Genomic DNA, 14,240 nt, shown 5'->3' with positions numbered 1-14,240 from the left:
ATATATTTAAAGTCTTGCTGAGAAAGCCCGATTAATGATTAATTCAATGTGAGCTACACACGGGATGTCTGTGTGTGTGTGTGTGTGTGTGTGTGTGTGTGTGTGTTATTGGGGGAGGGGAGAGGTAGTTCCTCGACCCTCGTTGTCATAGCAACAACAAAGGTAGAGCGATATTTTAACAGAGGGGTTGGATTGTTTTTTAGTTGAAGTCACGTGACGTGCCGCCGGGGAATGAGGGCACTTCCTGTTTGACTCCACTGAGACCTGAGACGCTGTTGTCAGTTTCAACAAAATGGCTGCGCGAGCGCCACAAACGAAAACCCAGTGAACGCTTCACGCCAGTGCAGTATCCTATTGATGCACTGGAATTTCCCCAATTTTGAGTATCGGGACATTTAACTCGCGTGGACTCTTTTACACACGTATTTGTGAACTAAAGGCATGCTGAGATATTCCCTTTAAGCACTTTATGTTATATACATCCAAAAGCATACAAAAGCTTGAGCTGCCGGTGCGCGCGCGCGCGCGCGTCTGTGTGGGTGGGTGTATCTTGCTCCTGAGTGAGGATCGCCGAAATGTTACAGCTGATCAACCCTGATCTTGCTTGCTGACGTGCAAAACTATCGTTTAATGTCATTTTTATTGTTTGCACTGGTATTTCAGAGTTACCCCCTCCCTGGACAAATTCCACTGCATAATGAGAGGTGAATTTCTCAACTGGAAAGTCGGGCTCGCCATTGCAGCTCACTGCAAGAGTGTCTGACTGCGTCTGAATAGGATCTGATCTGTGTCAGCACGGGTCGGGTCTCGACAACATCCTCCTTCACCATGCAGCTCCTGCATCCCAATTGAACAGCAGACCGCAGGTGCTCCGTGTGCGGAATAAAGGTAAGGTGAGACATTTAAAAAACAGTTATGATATTTAAGTAGGCGGGGTGTGATAATTTTGGTGTACAGTGACAATGCGTCATTGTAGCATGTACTTTTGTGCTATTTTGTTTCTGAGAGAAGAAGCGCAGAATTTTTGAAATTATCAGCTGGCTCTCTCCAGGTTTATTTAATAACGTGCTTTCTGTTCTGTTTTGATGGTTAGAAATAGCTTGCGTGTGCAAGTGTTTACCCCCCCCCCCCCCCCCCCCCAAACATCAATATTGGCCCATTTTCTAAACAAATGCGAGATAAGTTTCCTTTCCTATCCGATCCCAGCCTCATTTAGGACTCGTATGTTTCCCCGTTGCGTTGTTAACGCCGTAGTTTGGCGCTCGAACGGTGTGTTTGTAAATAAATGTGTCTAGTATTTGTTGGAAGTCCCGTCACGTCGTTTTGATGCTCAAAAATGTTGTCTATGAAGACACCTCACTAGTTTTTGAGATTGTATTGTCATGTTAGAGCCTTGGAAATGAACGATAGCGAAACACCGCTTTGGTGTTTATATTTCCATAGGGTTTGGATTGGAAATATCGCGCGAAGAGCTGCTTTTATTTCTGGTTAAAAGCTCTGATTCACTGTATGCTCGATGCTCGGTCGTTTTGCCCTCGGAAAAACAACAACAACAACAACAACAACAAAAATCCTAATTACGTTGGTAGTATTGTGAAATTGTATTAAATTCATTAGAAATATGATTCAAACAACGTAAGCCGTCAGAATGTTTCTGTCAGTGTTTGTTTTCTTACCGAGAGTGTTTGGCAATGCCAAATTACCACCGTTTTGTTGTGGTAACGTTAGCTGATATTTAGACGGACACTGTGGCACATTTTCTGAAGGGTGTTGAACAGATCTTGGTAGTGCTGGATAATGCTAACGTGCTTACCTTCTGAGGACAGCACCAATGTCAAACGTCCCCATGGCTGTCCATGTGGTGCAGTTGCTAATTTGGCAGGGAGAGTTTCTGCTCCCCTCACATGGTTAGGGGCCTCCTTGTCAGGGCCAGACCTTTGAAAAGGGCTTTGTGTTTTCCAGGAGTGAAAAAAAGAGGCCACTTAATGCTCAGATTACCATAAATCTTAGGTCACATTGCCCCTCTGAGCTTGTTCTTATGAAGCCTTACCAGGGTTACTGTGGCTAGGGATTTGCACCATGTGGCTTCATATTTGGTCATTTGTAGCTGTTGGTTATTGAAGTGGAGTCATGGTTGCCGAGTCTGGTGTGTGATTCTCTTATGAAACTCTTATTTTATAGTAACTGTGGCATTTTCAGCAAGACCATAGTAGCCACAGATTAAACCATGGATTGCTTCTCATTTCAGTGGTTAGATCTATGTTAGAGTTAACTGGTTTCCTATACAAAATCCATATTGTAATGTTTTGTTAATGTAAAACATGGCTTTTTTTTTTTCAAACAAATAATGTCAAGTCAGCATTAGCTCGCATGCGTTTATATTTATGCCTATATTCTGCAAGCATAATATGCATAATTCTGCACTCTCGTTTTCTTTTTTTTCTTCTACTACTAATATTTGTTTACTTAATTTTCTGGGGCACATTTTTTACATTTCCTATTAGGTCCTATTAATTCTCACATTCCCATCTGAGCCACCTTAAAATTATGTTTGAGTGTTGTTGAACAAGAGGTCTTGGAGGAGAAGGAGGAACCAGCTGTGACTCCGAAAGTTAGATTTATGCTGACCTCTGAAGATTGTGACTGGATCTGTGTCCCACTGACCTTCATTGGACTTGCTCATCATGATGATAGATGGGCCTAACACTGATGTAGAGATTTTCCCGTAATATCTTTATAACTTAAGCCTGTAGAGTTGAGATTAAGACTCTTGAGATTTATTTACACATGAAAAGCCATAGGATCTTTCTTATGTATTTTGTGTGCTGTTTTTTTTCTCTATTCATGCAGGTCTGATTTAAGGAGGTTGAGCTGATCTACCTACAGGTTGTGTTTTTTGCAAGAGCTTTACATTCCTCTTTGATTGGTTGAGAACTGTAGGCCAAAAGGCCACTCCGATGAGTCTTTCATGGGTAAATTTGACTCTTAGAGAGAAACACACTGTAGCAGTTCTCTGAATTCATTAACCTTTTTAAAAGTCATGTTTTATTTGTAGATTGCCATATTTCACCTGCTTGGTTGCATGCGTGGCAGCCCTCAGTTACTGTAAAGGCATATAGTCCGTCCTGTCCATCAAGACTATCAGGATGACTTAAATAGATATGAAAATTCATTCATTTACTCACTCTCATGTCGTTCTAAACTCATACAACTTTGGTTTGATATTTTAATAAATCCATTGAAAGTCCAGGTAACCATAGAAGGACCAAAAAGATCATAAGTGTTGTAAAAATTATCCGTATAAACAGAGCAAACCTCTTAATCATTGTTTAGATGTAAATTAAAATTGTTTATTCAACCTGTTTATCAGATAAAACCATTAAACCACTCAATTCATATGGATTCATTTTATGACATCTCTGGATCAGGCGCGGAGCTGTGGGCGGGCCTGGACGGGCCTGGGCCCGCCCACATTGACAGCTGGCCCGCCCAATCAGAAATAAAAAAATAAATAAAATACTACTCTGTATTGTTAAATATGGATACTACTTTATGTGGTGTATTTCATCTATAACATGTTATGTTAAAACAGTAAAATTATAAGTAAGCCTGATAACTATTTAATATTTAAGTGTGTTGGTGACTTGTTTTCATTGGTCAATGCAACATCGTAGCGCGCTCTATTGTAATCTGGCGCGAACCATCTATGACGCGAACAACCAACGGTTATAACGTTCGCTAGAAGTGTACGGTATCTTGATTTTTCTTAGTATGGCCAAACAAGTTACTCTCACTCATTTTTTTAAAAAACCTCGTATTGAGATTAATAATTATTTGGAGGACCAATCTGTGGATCGTAATGGAACAACCACTGGCTCTGAGAATGGAGCGGAGATTAACTCCGAACCGACGACCTCCACTGATGCTAACCGGCAAGCAGATCTGCCTATGGCTAATCGACGATCACTGCTACACTTAATTGCACCGTCGGATCTGTCAGCTCTGGGGGAACCTGCTACCCAACCTCATCTACAGGCATTCCCGAGTACCATAATTGATGGGAAATATCGAAGCTTCAACGCCAAGTGGTATGAAAGGTTCAACTGGATTGAATATAGCCAGTCGAAAGACCTGATTTTTTGTAAAGCCTGTCGGCATTTTCCTGAACAGCACACTGAGGGGACTTTTACTAAAGAGGGTTTCAAAAATTGGAAACGTATCGGCCAGGTCTGTGAGAAGCATCAGTCTAGCAAGCTACATGCTTCTGCACTTGTAAAATTACTCTCCTACAAACAAAGTCATGCGCAACAAGGCAGCGGTACTGTATTAAATCAGATGCACGGAGATTCCATTTCGTTCATTGAACGTAATCGACAGCACGTCAAAGTTGTGCTGGATGTTGTCATGCAGTGTGCCAAAATGGAGATACCCCTGAGAGGGCACCGGGAAACTCAGGAAGCGTTAAACAAGGGGAATTTTTTGGAGCTATTCGAGTTTATATCGAAGTACGACCCAGAAATAAAAAAAAAACTTGTTGAACTGCCACGAAATGCTACACTCATGTCCCACCACATTCAGGACGAGCTGCTTGAGGCTGCCGCTTCACTTCTACTCAGTAAGATAAAAACGGAGATGCAAGAACAGCCTAGGCCCACATATTTTGCCATACTTGCAGATGAGTTTAAAGATGTTTCGAAACGCGAGCTAGTTGCTGTCTGTGTTCGATTTATCCATAGTGGGACTATCAAAGAACGAGCGCTGGGCTTTGTCAAAACAGCTGACCTGTCTGCTCAAGGAATATCGCAGAGGATCCTTGAAATTCTAGAACCACTTGGTTTGGACCCTTCTCTCTGTGTCGGGTTCTGTTTTGATGGGGCATCGGTCATGTCTGGGCACAGAGGAGGCGTTCAATCTATCTTGAAAGAGACATTTCCCAAAGCTGTGTATGTACACTGTAATTCCCACAGACTGAATTTAGTGCTTTGTGCTGCTGCGGAATCATCTGGACACGTCAGTACTTTTTTCACTGTCATCAATCAGATACACAACTTCTTCACTGGGGCCCAGAGGCACGCTCGGTTTGTGGAACTTCAGAAGGAAATGCATCCAGAACGCCCATGTAAGGAACTGGAAAGGTCATGTGACACCAGGTGGAGCTCTAAATCAGGATCTGTTCATAAAGTTTTAGAAATGCTAGACGTGTTACTTGAGACTCTTGCTGAGTATTCTGAGACAAGTGGACAGACAAAACTAGATGCAGATAACCTATTACAACAGATGCAAACAAAAAAGTTCATTTTCATGCTTGTTGTGTTTTGCAAGTTGTTTCAGTGCAGCGATTTTGCCACAAAGGGGCTGCAAAGTCCAGCAATCTGCGTGACAGACTGCATCTCCTTAATTGAAACATTGAAAGCCACCCTTGCCACTTTTCGAGATGATTCAGATGGTGACTTTGACAAAGTTCTCAGATTGACAGAGGAGTTGATGGATAAATACGAGATAGCATGCTGGGATCTGATAATGTCTCGTGAGCGAAAGCTGCCTGCAAAGTTTAGTCAGTCTATTGTCACCACAACATTGGGAAAAACATCCGCTATCAAAAATAATGGTGATCTGAGAGCACTCTGGAACTGTATTCTGGATAACGAGATGGCTGAATTGAACAGCCGATTTAAAGACGACACCTACGGAATAATGCGAGCTTCAGCTGCCCTCATCCCAGGATCCACCACTTTTGGCACACAAGAACTGATCAAATCTCCTTGCAGCTTGTATGGGATAACAGTCTGTGATGCGGAATTTGCCTTTTTTACCCAATTCATCAAGGGCAAAGCTGACAAAGACAAAATGCCCTCACTAATTGAATTGTTGGATGCCTGCGCTGCTGATATTTTCCCCGGAATGAACCGTCTGTTAAGGGCCATCATCACACTACCCATGACGTCCTGCAGTGTTGAAAGACTTTTCTCCGCTACTCACAGGATCAACACTCGCTTGAGAGCATCAATGGTGACTGAACGCTTGAACAATTTGACCCTGTTATCCTTTGAAAGAGAACTGACAGAAACACTGGATTATGACGAGATCATAAGCATCTTTAATTCAAAACCCAGGCGACTCCGCCTTGTGTAGCCGGGTAAGGTATAGGCCATGGTTTTCTTTACATGTAGGCCGTGGCTTGATAGCAGGATGAGACTATTAAGTAGGCTACTTTGAGCCTCTGAGCTCAAATAATGTTGCTTTTTTAGAAAGCTAAACGTGTAGTGGGGGTTGACCTCAGCCTCTTGTTCAGGGCCTAAATATTCGTTCAGTTAACATGTCATTACTTTAAATGTTCAATGAATAGAGTGTTATGTTGTGGTTGTTTTTTTGTTATTTTGTTAGAGCTACGTGCTCTCTAATTGATCTTCCCTATGCACTATCACAATGTTGCCTTTTTGTGAATTATATGTTCCTGGCTCGGTAGCCATAGCCTATGTTATATAGGCTTATGTATTTAGCTCAGTTTTGACAGTAGATTAAATTTAAATTACAAAATAAGTAGGCTAATAAACATTTTTTTTTACCATTATAAAGCAGTTTGAATGTTTCATTGCGTTACAGTATGATTCTAATGAGAAAAGAATTCCCGAGCAGCTTTCAGCTATAATCACTTTGAGAACTTTTCTTGCAAGCACCCTGAACTAGACAAGTGGAAAACGTTTTTTGAATAACACCATGTTATAACCTTAATTTTTTTTTTCGTTTTGAATTATTTCGTTTAAAGACATTTCAAGCTTTGTGCATTTGATGTATTTCTCATGTCTGTGTGAGGCATACACTGAGTTTCGTTAAGTTAGGATGAGATGCGCTCCAGTTAACGTGCAATGCAAGTGACCGCGCAGGCGCCTCCATGATTATTGTCTGTTATATTTGCTTGTTTTTATATCTGCAATTGGTTGATGAAAAATTGATTAAAATTAAGATACAATTTATACAAAACGAAATTCACTTTAAAGAAAGTCTTTCTACAAAACAAACCTATGAAGTGGTCATAATCATGTCTGACCATGTCATATTGCGCCTCTTATAATGCTGTTCAGTGTTCACTTTTCATAACCATAGATTAAATAAATAAAAACGTATATTATAATATTGAACATATATATTAACCTAAATACATTTTCTTTAATGGCTACAGCACCTTGTAACGTCAGAGGACTCAAGGTTTCAGCGTTTCCCGAAACCTTCTTATTTAGGCTACACTTTTTTTTTTTTTTACTGAAATGCTGGAAAGTATTTACAAGAACAATATTTCATTGCAGCTTCACCACAACAAAAAAAAATGGGAATTATTAATTAATTAATAAAAACAAATTTAATTAACATTTAATTAATTTAATTTAATTAAAAAGCGCTTTTAAAGGTCAGTGAAAGCATAGGCTACTGTCAGTCAAGTCCTATTCAGACGCTAATATTGTTTCTCATGGGCTCATACGGTATTTTAAACATTTACAGCAGTAAGTCGGTGATTTTAGTGCCGTCCGAATCCATAATATCAGTGTCTTTTCTCACCCAACCCGCAATAAAAATCCCTGTCCAAATTAGTACCTACTGTTTTTTGACAAACAGGTCGTGTGGTGATTTAATTGCCGTCTGAATCCACATCTCTGAGTTTACAAGAAGAAATTCAAAATACACTGTTAAAATCCTTTTTGATCACTGCCGAGCACCATACGTAAGATGTACACTTTTATTATTATTGAAATGCTGTAAAGTATTTACAAGAACAAAATTTAATCGCAGCTCCACCTCAGCGAACAAAAATGGGAAAGAGACGAAAGCACATACAAATTGGGTTTATTGGGTTATTATGGGTTATTATGGCAGCAATATATGATACAATTTAAAAATATGTAGGCTAGGCTATTATAGTTTGGATTATTTTTTATAATATCCCATGAGTCCTAATAAATGAAATTTCAACTATTTCTGAAGCGCTTCTTTTATAAAGAACACCGCTTTCTTACATAAAAAGCCCCTGCACGAGAGAATAATTGATTCTCGAGCCATCGATATCAACCAATTCAGCACCATCGCCACGGACAGCACCCGGTAACATCGCACATAAGAAGATATATCAGCTTCCTAAAGAGGGCCACACACCGGACGCGCAGCTCAGCGCCGCGCCGCGCCACGTCTAGGACAACGCTCACCTGAAAATCCGATAACATCAGCAATTTTCTGATTTCTGTAAATAAATATATAATATAATGCCCAGCAACGGCTCAGGACCGTGTTTACATTTATGTGTCTCAAATCGTAGTTAATGTATATACGGACTTTACCATGTGCTGCAATATACATTTAGTTTTATATTTATTTACAGAAATCAGAAAATTGCTGATGTTATCGGATTTTCAGGTGAGCGTTGTCCTAGACGTGGCGCGGCGCGGCGCTGAGCTGCGCGTCCGGTGTGTGGCCCCCTTTAGAGTCTTCGCGCTAAGAAACAACCGTTATCGGGAAACCCAGCCTTGATTTCGGAACACCCATAAATTCAGGCCCACCTCGACTTAATCTAGGCCCACCCATCTGTCACGTTCTGCATCCGCCACTGCTCTGGATCTTTTTAAGTTTTGGTTAGCTGGACTTTTAACAGAGGGACAGAAAACTCTCAGGCTTTATTAAAATAGCTTAACTTGTTTTTTGAAGATTAACCAAAGTCTTATGAGTTTGAAAGAGCATGTGGGTGAGTAAATGATGACAGAATATTCATTTTTGGGTGAACTTTCCCTTTAACATCAACAACATTTTAGAAATGCATAGGACTGGAAGATGGAGGCTATAACTCTATAAATACACTGTTCTGGAGCAATTTGTTGGTGCTAAAATTCTTGCAGTTATTTGATAGTTCATCTGAAAGATTCATGTTTTGTGGTATTCAGAGTTTTTGTGGTTTATTCTGTCCAATAAATGCCCATTTAGACAGGAAGAGACCCTCTGACCGACATGTAGCAAGCCACAGTTTGTGGTGTTTCTGAAATAGATGGATACCACAATAATAGGCTTGCTCAGATAAATCTTATTCAGAATAAGCCATGATGACAGTTTCTCTGAACTGTTGCAGTGTGTTTAGACTTGGCATTCAGTGTTTTTAATTCCCTAAAAGTAATTAATATTGATTATTTCACAGGCAGAAAATAAAGTAAGATATCTAGTCTGCTTGATATAAAGTGACTTAAATCTCTTTATATATTGTGCTTGCATAAAGTACCCTTTAAAGGTTTGGGGTTGGTAAGGTTTATATATATATATATATATATATATATATATATATATATATATATATATATATATATATATGTGTATATATATATATATATATATGTGTATATATATATATGTGTATATAAAGAAGTATTTTATATAATATATATATATATATATATATATATATATATATATATATATATATATATATATATATATATTATATAAAGAAGTATTTTATACTTACCAAGACTGCAATTATTTGATGATAAATGCAGTAAATCAGTAATATTAGGAAATATTATTCCGGTTTAAAATAACAGTTTTCTATGTTAGTATATTTAAAAATGCATTTATTCCTATGAATTTTCAGCAGCCATTACGCCAGTTTTCAGTTTCAAGTCATTAAATGCTGACTTGGTGTTCAGGAAACATTTCTTATCAAGTCTTTACTGCCACTTTTGATCAATATAATGCATTCTTGATGATTAAAAGTATTACTTTATTTAGAAAAAAGAATGTAGCAGTCTCCAGTCTGGTTGGAGCTTATGATTTTCAGAGGTTTTGTGTGGAGTGTGCATCAGATGGTCAGTGAATGTATTGTGGTGGTCATCAGGCATGTCTGAGGCTGGGAGGGAGAAAGAAAGTCATACAGGTTTGGAAGGACATGATTGTGATTGATTTTTTGGGTGAGCAGTAATGTTTCATAGGTCCAACAACATAAAGCTCTCTGGAGACTGAAAGAATAGAGGATGAAAAGCCACAGCTGGTTACAGGGTTTCACTTGACAACCCCCTCCCCTCCCTCAAAATTCACTTGACAGTTTTTCCCCCACTTGATGTATGACTAATGATCTTAGAACTGATCATTCTCAGTTTAGCCCTTGTTACATGAGTCTCCTCTTATGCTAAGTCCATTAGCGTGCTGAACTGTTGGATGTTTTGCATTTTATTGAGACAAATGTGCAATCGCTGAAAGACCTACGTGATTTGAGTATAATGACAGGGGTCTTTATGGCAGGCATTTGTGTGATCTATTAGGGCAATAAATTGTCAGCAGAGCTTGTGAAAGTGCTTTCATTAGTGACTTTGTAGGAAGATGAAAGTCATCGGACTGCTGTGACAGCGAGTCAGTCCACTGAAAAGCTATTTTTAGTGGCTGTTTGGTCACAGGAACTGAACCTATGAAAAAAAATCACCTTTCACTTTTTTCATTGGCATTCTGGCTAGGATGTTTTCCTCTGCTGAATTAAAAATGTGGCTAGCTACACATGGTCTGGAATTCATAAAACAGGATTTCACCACTGTTTGGTCACCTGTGGAAATAAAATCAGACTCTAAAGACTCTTTAGTCTGATATTTGTTGAGTGTGGCTGGGTGACTAAAAGAGAGTTTCTTATTATCCAGGGGTTTACTGGCACGTCAGGTTTGGTCTTCTCAAATGGCACTGAAGTTATGGGTTTCTGATGCATGATTGTGTCGGATGGAGGGGCTGCAGATTTCTTCCTCTCTAGGCTGCTGTTGCCAGCCAGCAGGTTCCTGAGGGCTCTTAGCTCTCTTGTTTGTCTTGCAGCGTTGACATTTTTGGCTCTGTGCCCAGAGAGCGTCTAGCCCCCCAACCCCTTACCACCACATCTCCACTAGCCCCTTTCACACTGCACGTCGGACCAGGCATATTGCCGGAACATTGCCGGGTCGCCTTCTGTGTGAAAGCAACCACGTCCCGGGATTGATTCCGGCATTGAACCCGGGTCGGGGACCTAGTAACATTGTCGGGTTTGACCCGGGACGAGCGCTGTGTCTAATGCAGATATAATGCCGTGTCGAAGTGATGACTCTTTTACCGGCTGTTTTGAAGAAAGATCAACGTTCGCGACAAAAAAATATGTGCAAACTGTAATGAAGCAGAGATCAGTTAGTTCCTCACTTTCCGCACTGACGCCGAGATCGGTCGCTTGCTTCAGTGAAAGTATAGCATGCCTAACGTTTTCGACTCGTACATTACACGTCACGCCCTGATGTCACGTGTCGTTACGGGATCTTTACGGGTTGTGTGTGAAAGCACGCACATATCCCGGGTAATCACTGGCAGTGTGAAAGTGCAAAATCTAGCGACCCGGGAACAATTGCCGGAACACTTTACCCGTGTATTTGCCGGAATGGCAGTGTGAAAGGGGCTACTGTCTCTTCAACTCGCTCATCCCCCTCCCTTCCTCCACCTACCACTATGTCCTGCACTGTCACATTGACTGACTTGGCCATATCACTTATTAATTTATATTAGGACAACAATCAAGGCTGTTGCGTTGTGGGATATGTATTTAATGCATTTATTCTTCACCTTATCATCAAAGGTTTTTCAAACACGGGTAAAGCAAAGGACATATTGGACTGTGACATAATTATGTACCGATAATGGTTATTATTTTTATACTTTATAAAAAAAAAAAAATCCCTTAAAATCCTTTTTATAAATGGTACAAAGTGTCACCAAATCTTAATTTACAGTATGAAAAATGTATATTAATTTTATGATTTAATAGTGTTGTTAAATTAAGTGTTTGATATAGTAGTTAATTATTGTATTTTTAAATAACATTAAATATCCAATATCAAATAAAGATTTTTTTAAATAATAATAATTTTATTTTAACAATACATTGTTACTTTTATTCCGCAAAGATGTGTTAAATTTCTTATGTAAAAGTAAAAAAAAACAAAAAAAAACAAAAAAAAAACATTTAGCAGTACTTTCATATAAATGCTGTTTTTTAACTTTCTGTTCACCAAGAAGTTTACATTTGTTTACATACAAATTTTAAGCAGCACAACCAATTTAAATAATATTGTTAATAATAGGAAATGTTTCTTGAGCACTAAATCAACATTATTTCTGAAGGATCATGTGACACTGGAGACTGGAGTAAGGCTCCTAAAACTAATATTATTACAATTTTTTTACTAAATACTGATGGAATGAACGCAGGCTTCGTGAGCATAGGAAACTTCAGTAAACAGTAAACCCTAAACATTTGAACAGTGGTGTATCAGTTTTATAAACCTGACCACCGGTATTACACCAACATATTGTTTATTCCTAGTTTAAAATGTTTATTAATGATTATCTGAGAAGAAGAGCTGATATATATATATATATATAATCTCTGCGTGTATCGGCTTCCATCGGTCTTGCCTTGATGCATCTGATTCATGTCACATTTGTTTCTCTGATTCATCCACTCAGACAGAGTGGCAAACAATAAACAAAGTTCAAAGATTTTATTCCTAAAAGAAGTGTTCCTCTGAATCCCGAGCACATTCTTTTTTCCTGTGAACTTCTTGTTAAAATTCTTTTCTGGCTGTTGTTAACAGAAGTGCAAAGATTCAGACCAGCTCTTACACAATTCACCTCTGTTCACAAATAGTTTTTTTTTTTTTTGTTTTCATTTATTTTGCAAGACTAGTGATTGGATTCTACTTAACTTTGTCTTAAAACAGGTTAGTCTTTATTATCTAATGAATGTGTTGGTGAGGGACATTTTTCTTGTATTTTTCTTTAATACCTAGAGAAGAGCTTAGGTTTTGTTAAAATGTTTTAGCTTTGAAGTTTTATTGGTGGTAACTGGTAAACCAGGCTTTGTTTTAGTCTGAAGAGCCACACTAAGTTGATTACATTTGAAGGTTCCCTCTCTGCGTGACCAAGCATATAATATATTTTTTTCATCCATTTTTTGTTTTTGTTTTACTTCAGCTACTGTATAAAGCAAGCAAGTATGTATACTTGCACTTAGGCCATCCTTAAAAATATTTTGGTTTGCAGTAACAGTAATTAAAAAAAAAAAGGGTTGGTAGGTCGGTCTATATTTTTTTTTTCAAGTTTCAATGTTCACAGTTTTTGTGATGGTGATGACGTCGGTATGAATTTAAACAAATTAGCATATCGTGACGTCACTGACTGGGTCTTCAACCCGTGCCTTCGGGCGCATCATTGCAAACCTCATTTTGATGCAGGCTATATAGACCACAAACAAATTTAAATGATGAATTTCAGGTGAGAAAAAAAATGAGGTATTGTTTTACTTGCATCCACCGATACGTATCAATGCGACCTACAAATGAGAGAACGTTTACTTTGCTTTTTTGGGTTGTCACTTTTGTGAAAAAAATCCTGTTTGATTTGAGTGACGAGTGTTCATTGAATCGATTGTAAAATCGATTTTGCATGTCTAAAGTTTTATACGGCAAATAACACCAAATATAGGTAAATCCACGGACAACAGGCAGGAGGAATGTAAAGTTTCAATATATTGGTAAAGACCAATATTTCTGATGATTTATTGGCGTGAAGTTACGTGCAAAATGACAAACAGGAGTGCCAACATTTTCGAAAAACAATAAGCAGAGTGGACTGCCATAATGCAAAATATTTACTGCAGGCTTCAACATGGCTTTGTTTACGATTAAATTTCTACAACAACAAAAAAAATCGCATAGGCGATTTTCTTAGGATATCAAAAAAAATATTTTATCGAATATTCGTCGAATTTAAAATAAAAATCCACATTTGAATGCGCATATGAATTTTAGGTGTGTATTAAGGAAGCTGCCTTATGAGCCCCGGTACGTTTTCCATTCCATCTCGCCGCGCGCTCAGCTGTGTCTACACAACTTTCAAAGGCGGACGAGCTCGACACGCAGTATCTGCTTTCTCATCTTTCACCTCGTGTACGCATACAAGATGCAATGACAATATATGTGTCATTGCATTATAAGGTTATGTTAGCCTATCCAGTTGAAGCCAAATAGAAAAAATAAAAAAAAAAATCAATGTGGAGAAGATCTTGTTTACATCAAAACTGAAATCAAGCCGTTCACACAGAACGCATATTTCACGCATCTCATGTTTTTAAATGAAAAAAATGTATCCTGTGTGACTGGTTTTCTGCCCTTTTTATTTATTTAACAATACATGCATACATGATGCTGTTTTGT

At 38.6% G+C, this 14,240-nt stretch overlaps 1 protein-coding gene across 6 annotated transcripts in view; it reads left to right on the top strand.

Annotated features, from left to right (window-relative positions):
- The first annotated feature begins 252 nt into the window (after positions 1 to 252).
- Positions 253 to 14,240, top strand: part of LOC132149255 (trinucleotide repeat-containing gene 6C protein-like) — a 68,106-nt gene continuing 54,118 nt past the window's right edge. For 3 of the 6 annotated variants that reach the window (XM_059558341.1, XM_059558338.1, XM_059558336.1), the window contains exon 1: positions 253 to 888. The gene's annotated coding sequence lies outside the window, so the exon portion shown is untranslated. Of the gene's footprint in view, positions 894 to 14,240 lie in introns of all 6 variants that reach the window. The other 3 variants (XM_059558340.1, XM_059558339.1, XM_059558337.1) reach the window with 2 other exon arrangements.

This window comes from Carassius carassius, chromosome 9 (genome assembly GCF_963082965.1).
Source record: "Carassius carassius chromosome 9, fCarCar2.1, whole genome shotgun sequence".
Lineage (NCBI taxonomy): Eukaryota > Metazoa > Chordata > Actinopteri > Cypriniformes > Cyprinidae > Carassius > Carassius carassius.
The sequence above is the reverse complement of the archived record's forward strand: the minus strand, read 5'-3'. Positions and strand labels throughout refer to the sequence as shown.